Source organism: Mustela lutreola, chromosome 9 (assembly GCF_030435805.1).
Source record: "Mustela lutreola isolate mMusLut2 chromosome 9, mMusLut2.pri, whole genome shotgun sequence".
NCBI classification, from domain to species: domain Eukaryota; kingdom Metazoa; phylum Chordata; class Mammalia; order Carnivora; family Mustelidae; genus Mustela; species Mustela lutreola.
Window position 1 is genome coordinate 60,712,955 of NC_081298.1, and position 11,637 is coordinate 60,724,591.

Here is an 11,637-nt window from a genome sequence, read left to right on the forward strand (position 1 = left end):
GTTGGTAGCACGAGCCACTGCACAAGCAGCAGATATCCCTAAGACGCGGCGTCTGGTGAGGGAGGAGGCGGCGGAATGTGCAGGCTGGGCGCTGTCCACCTGCCGTTAGCAGTGACTCAGAAGGAAGACCGTTTTACACTGGGTGAGTCCGAGACAATGCTGAGTTCGTGGATGGGCTAACTCTTCTGCAAGGACGGAGGCCGGAAGCCTTTTGTGAAGATGAATCAGTTTTCCTATACTTTCCCGTGGCTGCCCAGGGGGCCCCTTGGGTCAGCGCTGGGAAAACATGGCAAAACTCTGAAGCTTTGCCGTGGTTCCCATTGTTTTGTTTGGTTTTAAATTAAGTCCGTGACAATGGTTACGATATCCAGGCACGACGGACAATAGTCAGACTGACATTCCATCTTCATTTTGAAGAGCATTTAAGTGGGAGTCAGAGGATCACACTGTTAAAATAAGATTAATGACAGGATAAATGCTAACCTCCCCGATGTTGGGAAGAAATATAATGAACAGCCAAGGCTGGTTACATGGAAATGTCATCAGTGGCCACACAGGTAGAGAAAGTTACTACCACGGAGGACAAAGTTGGGCTATGCAGAAAATGGGGTCCAGGGGTAACTGTAGCCTCAGCAAGATAAAGCTGATTTTTCTTTTGCATGGAAGTCTGGGCATAGATGGTCAAGGCTGTGGGCGTCTTGCCGTCCACTGCTTCGTGGCTCTTCCTGGGGGGTGACCGTGGCTTTGACTGGCACACCACCCTCTACTCTCCATCTCTTGCTGCTTCTTTCTCGTGCTTGCCCTTGAGCCTCTATTCTCAAGGACATCTCTCAGTCCAAGGGTGCAGAGGTAACATACCTGCACTCCTGCTGGCAAGAAAGAGGGCTGGGGAGGCTCTGGCAAAGGGTAGATGCCTGCTGTTACCTGTAGAAGGTTCCCAGAAGCTCCTACATGGCACCCTCGTCTACACCCTGCCTGCCCAGGCCACAGCCACGTGGCCACACGTGGCTAGCTCTGTCCTACAATCAGTGCTTTGCCAAGACCAAGTTCTACAGAAGAAGTGGAGAACAGAGAGTGGGGCAGCCCTGGTGGTCTCTACCCATCATGTAATTTCAGCGCTTCTGGAAGGTGCCTTTTGCCTTCCCTTCCACGTAGCTGATGCCGAAGGTTTCTCAATTGTATGGAGTCTTTCCTTAAGACAAAGTGGACTTTCTTATGCTGTGATCTTCTCCAGGCCACTTGTAGGGTTCCCGGTACTCATTCTTTCCCCCAGTAACTCCCAGCCCAGCTGAGCTGGTATCATGGTAATACCATGTCTTCCCAGTGTCCATTTTAGGAGAGGCATAGATATTATTGCGGCTGACACTTAAAACACACTAGATCTTATACTCACAGTTTAGATTTTTTTTTTTGTTTGTTTCTTTGTTTTTTTCTCATTTAGCCCCCAGCAAAGCCCCAGGAGTTGAGTGCTCTTAAGAGAGACGCAGACTTAAAGCCAGAACCCTCACTAACCCTGGTGCTCACCATCACAACCACATGGCCTCTCCTTTATCCCATCTGATCTCCAGGTAAGGGCAGGCCCTATGCTGATTCCAGAGAAAGAGGCACATTTCTCTGGGTCCTGGTTCCGAGTCTGAGAGGATGAGGAGTAGAGGTGGGGTGGGCAAAACCATACTAAAGATCCAAAGGAATGTAAGGCTGTTTGGTAAGTTCCCTAAGAGGTGAACGCAGGTGTACTTTCCTGTAGGTTTCAGGAGATGTAATGTTAAGGCACTAGAAGGGACACTAAAAAAAGAGACAATCGCTTTACTCCAGCTGCATCTCCTTCCCTCTGGTATACCTGGAGCCCTTCACCGGGCCCCCGTTTCAGCACAGTGAAGGTCATGTCCCCATGGGAGCCAGCTGTCAGCAGGACTCCTGCCCCCGGGGATATGGTCCGACTTGACTGGAATCCTTATTCTTCGCTTATTTCTTAGCACTTATTTCCTCAAACTTCTTTTTTGCTTTAGTGCCCGGATGCTACTTTTTCTACGTTAGTGTTTTTCATCAAAAGTCACTCCTACCCATACAGTTTCTGAGTTTAGCAGATTTATCAGAGACTAGAAGGATTTTCAGGGAGATCTCATTCTGGGGTGAGGTCTCTGGCACAGCTGCCCTGCCTTTTCCCTCCCGCCTCTGGAATAACTTCAGCATGATTCCCCTGCATTTGTGAATTTATATCCAACCACCAGTTAAGATTCCTCAGAAAAATGGATTCCTTCGGCTATAAGAGATGCTAGAGAATGAAAGGGTCCTTCCCTTGTTGCCCTTGATGTTTTGGTGGCTAGACGGATACAGCCAGAATCTGTCTGTATCTTCAGGTAAGGAAGAGATAACATGATGCTCCCTGATGCTGGCAATGAAGGAGTCTTGGCTTGTCATGTGGGCTTGAAGGCAGGGCCTCGGGATCATGGTGAGTTTATTGTTCCTGAAGCAGTGGGACTTGCTGTAGTATTCAGAGGTGGAGATCACTAACAATTTTGAAGGTGGTTGCCATGAAGGCATCTGTATGAGTTTGGTCATTGATGGAAGTGATGGAGATGCCTAGAGCTTTCCATATCTGGTCTCCCTTCATTCCTAAGCACATGGGAAGGCTCAAGCTGCTCTGAAACTTGTTAGACTAGATCTTCCCAATAGGCTTTGAGTGAAGAGATGTGTCATTTTTGGTCTGAGGCAGTTGAGAGTTTTCCATAGTCTTTCCCATGAGCCATGTGTCGAAATAGTAGTGGAGAAAGATAAGAGGAGCCTAGATCCCCGAGAGGGTGGGTGGACAGGAGCCCAGCTGACCTGCTTTGGACTTTTCATGCACAAGACAGAAACTTCGCTCAGGGGATGGGTATTGAGAGAAACACCAACAGACAGAAGATCTCGTGCTATTTTGACTTTTGTTACCAGAGCATGGACTAGTTTGTCCTGAATACAGATAATATAGAATTTATATAGACTGTGCTCAGCTCTATATAAATTCCTCAGAATGTTCCTGGATGTCTAACAGATTCTAAGGTTTGGATAGTCAGGGGGATGTTTTGGGATGAGAAGAGAGGAAGGATTTTCTGCATCCTTTATTATTATTATTATTATTTTTTTCTCTCCTTAAGTGGCCATCATCTCAAAGACACTGGGGGATAAGGTGGCAAGTACTGAACAGAAACACTAAGAATTGAAGAGAAGCACTGGATAGGACGGTTCCTGAAAGCCCCCTCAAGCCTCGGCTTCCCTAATTGATAAGCTGTTCTGGAACAATTCTGCTTGACATGGTGCCCCGGCAGGTTAGTAAAAAGGAGAATGTTGTGTTGAATCCATGTGTTGGCATCCCACCTTTCACAGCAGCTGAGAATCCAGGCTCTGTTTCCATGAGTAATCACCAAACATAGCAATTATACATATCACACGAGATGAGAAAACCCCAGGAGGATACTCTGTGTCCCTTCCATTCAAGTCTGAAATCCATTGCGGATATTGGCGAAGTGGCTCCAGCAGGGAGGTGGGAGAGGGGACGGCAACCCCAGAGGTGACCGAGGTAGCAGACAATTCGCACATTCCGCTCTTGGAAGCTCAAAGGGTGCTGAATACTATGCCTAATACGACACAAAGTGAATATTTACTTATGCAATGGTGACTCTCAGTTCAGAATGAACGTGTTCATTAGGCGTAGAGATTGTTTGAAAACGCTTTCTGCTGTGCAGAAGTAGCGTGTGAATCCTTGTCCATATCATCTCCAGCGCAGAGAAAGGCTCCACCTACATATGGGGTGCGTGCCTCCCTGTGATGAGTCAAGTTTAATTCTCTGCCCTATTTTCTCTGAAGCTCTTCCCGGGAATAGGGACACTCCAGCCACACAGTTGCAGCTGGTGACATCTGCAATCCTTCCTTCTAAGGATGAGGCCAAAGCGTTGGCAAGAAGGCATGTGAGCAATTCTACTCATGTGTATTATCTGTGCAGCTTCTAGAAAAGTCCTGATAGAAGGAGGCACTGAACTAATATGGGAATCTAAGAGAATATACTTCATTAAAGAGGAAACCTCCTTCTAACTCCCAAACAGAGCTAGAGGTTCTGTCTAACAAAACACTTCCCTTCTAATCTGACTTCTGGAGTTCCACCTTGGAATATGGAAAAGTGTCTCTAGAGTTAAGTACCTCTCAGAGAAAGAAAGATTTTTCTTGACTCCTTCGACAAGGAGCTTCTGGCACTGTCCCTGTGTTCAGTGACCCTGTCTCAGCTGGCGAATTCTCAAGTTCTCCAGGTGGGTGGGCTGCCAATGTTCACTTGAGAAAGTGAAAGGCTATTGAGAAAGGAGAGACTGAGCTAGCTTTCTACTTTCTTCTTTCCAGGATGCTCTCCAGGAAGATTCCTGTGAGCCTGACTCAGAAGAGCAGCAGTCTGTCCGTGAACCTGGCGAAGAATTTGATCTCGAGAATTTGATCTTCCTTCCGCAAGAGCTTGTGATGGCCACGTTTTCCTCTTCTCTGACTTCTTATCAGCTTTTCAAATGGTGGATTTAGAAAAACTAGAGTTATTCTAGCATTGATTATGTGATCTCAGATTCTTACAAGTAGTTTTCCTCCAGATGAATATTGGGAAGAGTTTGGTAGCAAGCTATATGGTGAGGCAGGAGACTGGAATGAAAGTCCAAAGGTGTTGTAAACTGGGGCAGGTTGCTTCATCTCTTTGACACTTTGTTTCATCAGCTCTAGATTAGAATGTGGATTAAAATGTTTCTAACTACTAAAGTCTATAAATCCTGAAAGCTGTGCTCCAGAGGAGAAAACACACACGTATATGTATATTTATTCACTCTTTTGCCATGCTTTTGTAGACTGGTTCCAGAGAGTTCTGAATTCACCTAGTAATAACATTATCTTAATTTGGTATTGAAGACACAGTTCCAATAACTTAACCCGTAAGACTTGTACACTGGCTGACTTCCATCCTTTCCCTAATAAAGTAGATTAATTAATCCAGGCAATTACTGTCAAGCAAAGGAGCAAGGTTGGACATTCTCTGAGAAATTTGGTGGTTGTACATCTGATATGGTTAATTTGCAAGACCTTGGATGGAACATTTTAATTAATTATTTCAGTTATTATTATATTTAGATAGTGCTGGATGGGTAGAAATCTATTAAAATGATAAAGTTTGGGTCAATTTACCAACGAAAAGGATGAACATCCTTCTGCCTTTTCTTTTTTCTCTCTAGAACCATAGTGATTAGAGAAATTATATCACGATATTGGGCAAATAAATTAGTCAATCCCAGCCCAAAAGTAGTTTATGAGCAAACCATTAGAACCCTTTCCCAGTCAAATGGAGGTCTATTGAGAAGCAGTATGTAAATAGAGCAAAGCTTATGAAATGAAATTGACAGGATAGAAAATTTTCATAGACACAACCCGCCAACAAGGACTTTTCTTACACATGTCTCCATTACCTTGATAAGATTGGGAGGTGGCCAGTGGCTCTATAAATTTAAAGCAAAAAGTGGCAATTAGGTCCTCAGGGTACATCCTTCTCCCTCTTTTATTCACTTCAGGTTCATTGTTTTGGATTTTTCAATTATATTTTTATGTTTCTGGTCCTTGGAGGAGGCTGAATATGACATTTTGACAGTGGAATCTGAAAGAGCTACAATTCTAGATTCTGTAAATACTTCTTGATCATTAAAAAATGTCTTAGTTTTAACTTTGATTACTGTCTCATTGGTCAAGCCCTTTGGATTACATATACATTTTATTGAAATGTCAATCCCCCAGATTCACGGTATAGAAATCTGCTTTTCAGAGGTTCAAACAGTGGGTGGTTTAGTTCATATCCTTTACCCCAAAATGAAAATTCTGGGATTCTCATCAGCCTTCTCCCAAAGCAGACCTTTAAAGCTTCCCCAACACATGTAAAAACCAAACTTTATGGGGATCCAAGGCCAGCCAGGAAATTTTAACAAAGACTAAATTTTAGAACAGCGAATCTTCAGTTGTGCAAAGGACATTGCTAAACTTCTGGGTTGGAAGGTATCCTGATCTACCTAATTCTATTTATGAAACTGCATATGTGCTTTGAAACTCCATTTAGATCCAACTCTTTCAGCTAGAGATGGAAACCATATGTGTGTCTAAGGCCCATATGTTAGGGCTTGGAGAGTCTTAGATTTTGTTTTGATTTCCAACGCAGCATCATTTTCAGATTTGGAGACATCTGGGTATGTCCTTGACCCTCTGTGTCATGAGGCGATATTTTTGTTATCCATTCTTCTTCTTCTTAGATGATTCCCATTTCCATATGCTTAGGAAGGTGTTGCGGCCTTTGGCTCTCAAAAGATCGCTTTAAGGGGAACAGAGAATCGAAGTAAGTATGTGGAAAATCAAGTTCACAGTCTTATACCTGGGTGAAATAGTATTTTGTTTATTGTTTACGTGAATTCATTAGGGCTTCTTTTCTCCTTCACACACTGTTTCTTTCCTCTACCACGGACCTCCATTTCTGCTGCACACATGCCCAAGGATTGTGGACACACGCCAGTGTGAGGATGGCTGGCTGACCTCCAAATCTATTTCCCCATTCTTTCGAGGTGATAGTCTGGTTGTAGCCAGACATGTAGCCTCTCAAGGACTATCTTCCAAACCTTACTGACAGGTGTGTGTTGAAGATCTTATTGATGAAATGTGAGCAGTAGGGATAGGAGACATTTCAAACCCTATGTCCTAACACACAGCCTTTCCCTTTGGTTGGTACTAAGACACAGAAGAGTCTAAAACTAGCTTCAAATGCAGATGATGGCAGTATCCTGGGGGATGATGGACAAAAACAACGGGAAGAACTGAACTCTTCTAATTTCCGCAAGGAGCAGAACCACCTGCTGACTGCTCCCCCCTCCCCCCAACTACTGGACTGGCAGGAAAAAAGCTTCTTTGTCCTTAAAATCATGTGTAGATCTTAGGGTTTATGCATCATATAATTAAAGGAAAAGGAACCCTTTTCTGCATAAAACCAAGAGAGATTCTTAGGCTGTGGGGACATGGATTCAGCAGAAAATCAGTTCTCCAAACAAAACATGTAGAGATCCATTCGGGGAAAAATAGCCAGTATGGTTATTTGGCTTGATGATATTGAGAGTTGGAAGAGTTGTTTATTCAACATGAACTCATTTTTCTTCTTGGTTGGTTGGTCACTTAAACCTCTACTCTTGAAATTTTTAACAGTTGAGTTAATCACAGGGTTAGTCTTTGTTGAAAAACATCTCTTCAGTGAAAGGGAGCAGACATAAGAATGAAAAGCCAAGTGTGTTAAGATTTTCCTGAGGGCAGAAGGTCCGGGAGCTTTTCTCAGTAGCTCACCCCCTGGGGGCAGGCTTTAGTGGACAGCTCCTGGGCTCTGGTAGGTGAGATCCGCTGGGACCTCAGTCTATGATTTCATCTGACTTAGCCTCATGTCTCTAAACTATGACTTGGCAATGGTGACTCCCATTTCATTCATTTTTACATCTGGTGGATCATTTGCAATAATGTCTCTATGATATCTGGCACATAGCACGTGTTCAATAAATGGTGTTCTGAGGTTGAGGGCGACTTCTGACAGGTTCCTATTGCTGATGGTGGCTACCGGATACGGGGTTTGTGGAGGCAAGGACAAAGACTTGTGTTTCCATGAGAGCAAAGAAGGAGGGGCTGGACTTCCAGATTGGCTTCCTTTGGACTGATTCTTTGAGATTTCAAGAACCGCGATGTGCCAAGCCTTTTAAAGATCTCAAGGGATTAATATGTTTTTAAACATAAAAAATATGCTACATGGGGGTGCTTGGGTAGCTTTGTCTGTTAGGTGACCAAGTCTTGATTTCAGCTTGGATCCCAATCTCATGGGTTGTGAAATTGAGCTCCCTGCCTCATCTGACCTTACCCTCAGTAGGGAGTCTGCTTGAAGATTCTCTCCCTCTGCCCCTCCCCCCCAACCTGCACACTCTCTCCCCCTAAAAGAAATGCATGTTAAAAAATACGTTCTATATTTTTGCATCTTTTATAGTATATCAGGATTTGCATTTGACTTGATGCAGAGTGTAGTCTGAAGGAATGTTTGAATACACAAATGCATCGTTCAATGGGACTGTCAGTGGTGCTTATGTGATGTTTATAACGGTATTAAATATTAAAAAGAAAAGCGTGGTCTGGGTGTTTTGTATACAGATGCCACATACATTTATTTATTTATTTATTTATTTATTGCATTATATGGTTTAATCAGATGGTACAGTGGAGAGCTTTATGCAAAACATGATAAGTGGTAGGAAACAACTGTGTAAGCTCTGATGTAAAGACCCTGAGGGCTGTGATGTAATTTCTTTTCTTTTCTCTAACATCAATTAATTAACATTTAGTGTATTATTAGTTTCAGAGGTAGGGTTTAGTGATTCATCAGTTGCAGATAACACCAGGCCTCATCACGCTGAGTGCCCTCCTTACTGCCCATCACCCGGTTACCCTGTCCGCACCCTCCCATCTCGCCTCTAGCAACCCTCAGTTTGTTTCTTAGCGTTACAAGTCTCTGGTTTGTCTCCCTCTCTGATTTCATCTTGTTTTAATTTTCCCTCCCTTCCCTTATGTTCATCTGTTTTGTTTCTTAAATTCCACATATAAGTGAAATCACATGATCATTGTCTTTCTCCATCTGACTTATTTCACTTAGCATGATACCCTGTAGTTCTACCCATGTCGTTGTAAATGTTAAGATTCCTTCCTTTCTTTCTTTTTTTCTTTTGATGGATGAGTAATATTGCTTTGTGTGTGTATATATATATATATATATATATATATATATATATATATTACCTCTTCTTTATCTAGTTACCCGTCAATGGAACTCTGGGCACTTTCAATAGTTCGGGTATTGTGGACATTGCCGTTATAAGCATATATAGCATTCAAATCACTATATTTTGTATCCTTTGGATAAATACTTGCAATTGTAGGTGATAGGGTAGCTCTATTTTCCACTTTTTAAGGAACCGCCATGCTGTTTTCCAGAGGGCTGGCCCAGTTTACCTTCCCACCAAGAGTGTAGGAGGGTTCCCCTTTCTCCACATTTTCCCCAACATTTGTTGTTTCATGACTTGCTAATTTCAGTCATTCTGCCTGGTGTGAGGTGGTATGTGATGCAATTTCTATTCAATCTTCCATGTAGTTTGATTTTGAAGACAAATCCTCATGACTCGGCTCACGTTTGTCTTAAAGCTGCATTAGGAGTGGCTTTGGATTGCTGTCTCTCACTCTTCTGACAATTCGAGAATCACACATTTGCCCTGGGATGATGTCAGGTGTGGTTTTAGAAAATCAGTTGATTGAGAAGATTTGGTTATAGTTGAAATGAGCATCCTCAGATCATAGTGAGTTCCATAACTGGTTTTGGCAGTGCAATGGTCAAGATGGAAAAGTTCATGACTGATTTACTACGGTGATCAGGGACAATTAGAAAGTTGAACAGAACAAATGGACACCAGGGCCCAATTTTTTGGTCATATGTAGAAGCTGGTTGTTTTCATGAACCCAAATGGTTGTGTTTGTATACAGAAAATAAAGTAAATGGTTGAGGTAGTTATTCATAGAATCCAAACTGCCCCTCTTTACCAATCGCTTGTGTAAAATATATTAAATATTTAGAACAGCAAATAACAATTAAGTGCTGAAAAGTTTGAGTCCAGAAACAAATACTTATGGATTTACAAATCTACAAAGATGCACTGTACAATCCATGACTGATTTATTCATTTGGAAGACTGAGGCAAATGTTGTAGATCTATCATTCATGGAGCAATTGGTTTCTTTGGCCCCGTGGCCTACCAACTGTGTTCAAAATGGGTCTGTCACTAAGCTGCAAGGAAGAACAGGCATGAGAGAGAGGTGTGGTTTGGTGGATTACGGTTATCATTTAGGGTAAGACAACTCGATATAGCCCTTCTGATGAAGAGGTATGAACTTCCAGTTATAAAATAATAATAAATAAATCACAGAGATGGAAAGTACAGCATAAGGAATATAGTAAATAATATTGTAATAACATTGTATGGTGACAGATGGTGTCTATACTTTTCATGGTGACCCCTGAATCACATATAGAGTTGTCGAATCGCTATGTTGTACACATGAAGCTACTATGGTACTCTATGTCTGCTCTACTTCAATTAAAAAAAAAAATTACCGTGGACTCATTTGAAGGCTACATCTCCTGTTTTCCTCCTGTATCTCAGGCTGCCCCTTCTGGGGCTCTTAGTCTTGTAAATGAGGGTTTCCTCACAGCACCTTACAGACCGTCACAAGTTTTTCACTCGACTCCTGTCCTGGGAAATCTCATCCATTCCTGTGGTTTCGGTTTCATTTATACTCCATACCCATGTCCTCCAGTGCAGAGCTTTCTACCAAATGTCGGATTCATCTTCAGATTCACTTACTTATTAACATGCCTGTCTGTCTCATGACCCTTAAATTCAAAATATCACTATATAAAGTGATAAATATCACTTTATCATTTCATCACGTCTTTCCTCTAAGTCTCTGTCTCCACTGTTTATCTAGTTGCCCAAGATGCCCCTTCCCTCAACTCCACCCCGCAATCAGTCAATCCGCTAATCCATCACCGATCAGTCAAATGTCCATGTTCCCAGTATTCTTGTATTTCAGGTCCCCATCATTTCCTATCTGGCTTATATTCCAGACTTCTGATTTCCTCCTGCTAGAGGATCCATGCAATAGAGTTTATCTTGTTTTGCAATCATATACTTGTGTGACTGTATGATTGCTTAACTCTGTCTGTAAACATGAGTTCCAAAAGAGCATGGACTGCACCCATTTTTGTTCACATTGTCTGGTTACCTAGCAGACGGTAGAGGTTTAATTCATATTTGGTATTTGTTGAATGAACATTTGAATTAATCTGGTTTCTTGCTATAGCCTGATCACACACTCTGTCTTCAGTCTTGCTCTTATATATTTCACTTACTATCTTGCAAAACATTTAAAGGACATCTAACCATGCTATGGCTCTCCATATCATCCTTTAATGATTGGTAAGATCTGAACCTCTCCACACACCTACACACCTTAGACTTTTTTTCTTTCCTTTATTTTTTTATTTGAGAGAGAGAGCACGAGAGAGAGAGAGAGAGAGCGAGAGCGAAAGAGAGAGAAATAGAGATCATGAGCCGGGGGAGTGGTAGAGGGAGCAGCAGACTCCCCACTGAGTAGGGAGCCCGATGCAGGACTCTATCCCAGAACCCTGGTATTTTGACCTGAGTTGAAGGCAGATGCTTAACTGGCTGAGTCACCCAGGCATCCCACATACCTTAGATATTCATGATTTGTCCCCACTAATATCTCCAGTCCCATTTGTTTTTTGTGCTAGTAGGGGGAGGGAGAGAAGGAGAGGGACAGAGGGACAGAGGGAGAGGAAGAGAGAGACATTCCATGCAGACTCTGCACTGAGCATGGAGTCTGATGCAAGGCTCAGTCTCAGGACCTCTAGATCATGACTTGACCAGAAATCAAGAGTTGGACACCAACCAACCGAGTCACCTAGGCGCCCTGCTTTTCTTTTATTTTTGCTGCCTGCCTCCCTCCTGT

General features: G+C 42.8%; 1 long non-coding RNA gene across 2 annotated transcripts in view; it reads left to right on the forward strand.

The window, feature by feature from the left end:
* The window catches only part of LOC131808333 (uncharacterized), a 60,860-nt gene extending 52,687 nt beyond the window's left edge, over positions 1 to 8,173 (forward strand). Inside the window, exons 4-7 of one of the 2 annotated variants that reach the window (XR_009344783.1) lie at positions 1,442 to 1,568; positions 2,361 to 2,452; positions 3,138 to 3,308; positions 4,372 to 8,173. This is a non-coding gene — a long non-coding RNA (uncharacterized LOC131808333). The remainder of the gene's footprint in view (positions 1 to 1,441; positions 1,569 to 2,360; positions 2,453 to 3,137; positions 3,309 to 4,371) is intronic. The other variant, XR_009344784.1, reaches the window with a different exon arrangement.
* The last annotated feature ends 3,464 nt before the right edge of the window (positions 8,174 to 11,637 follow it).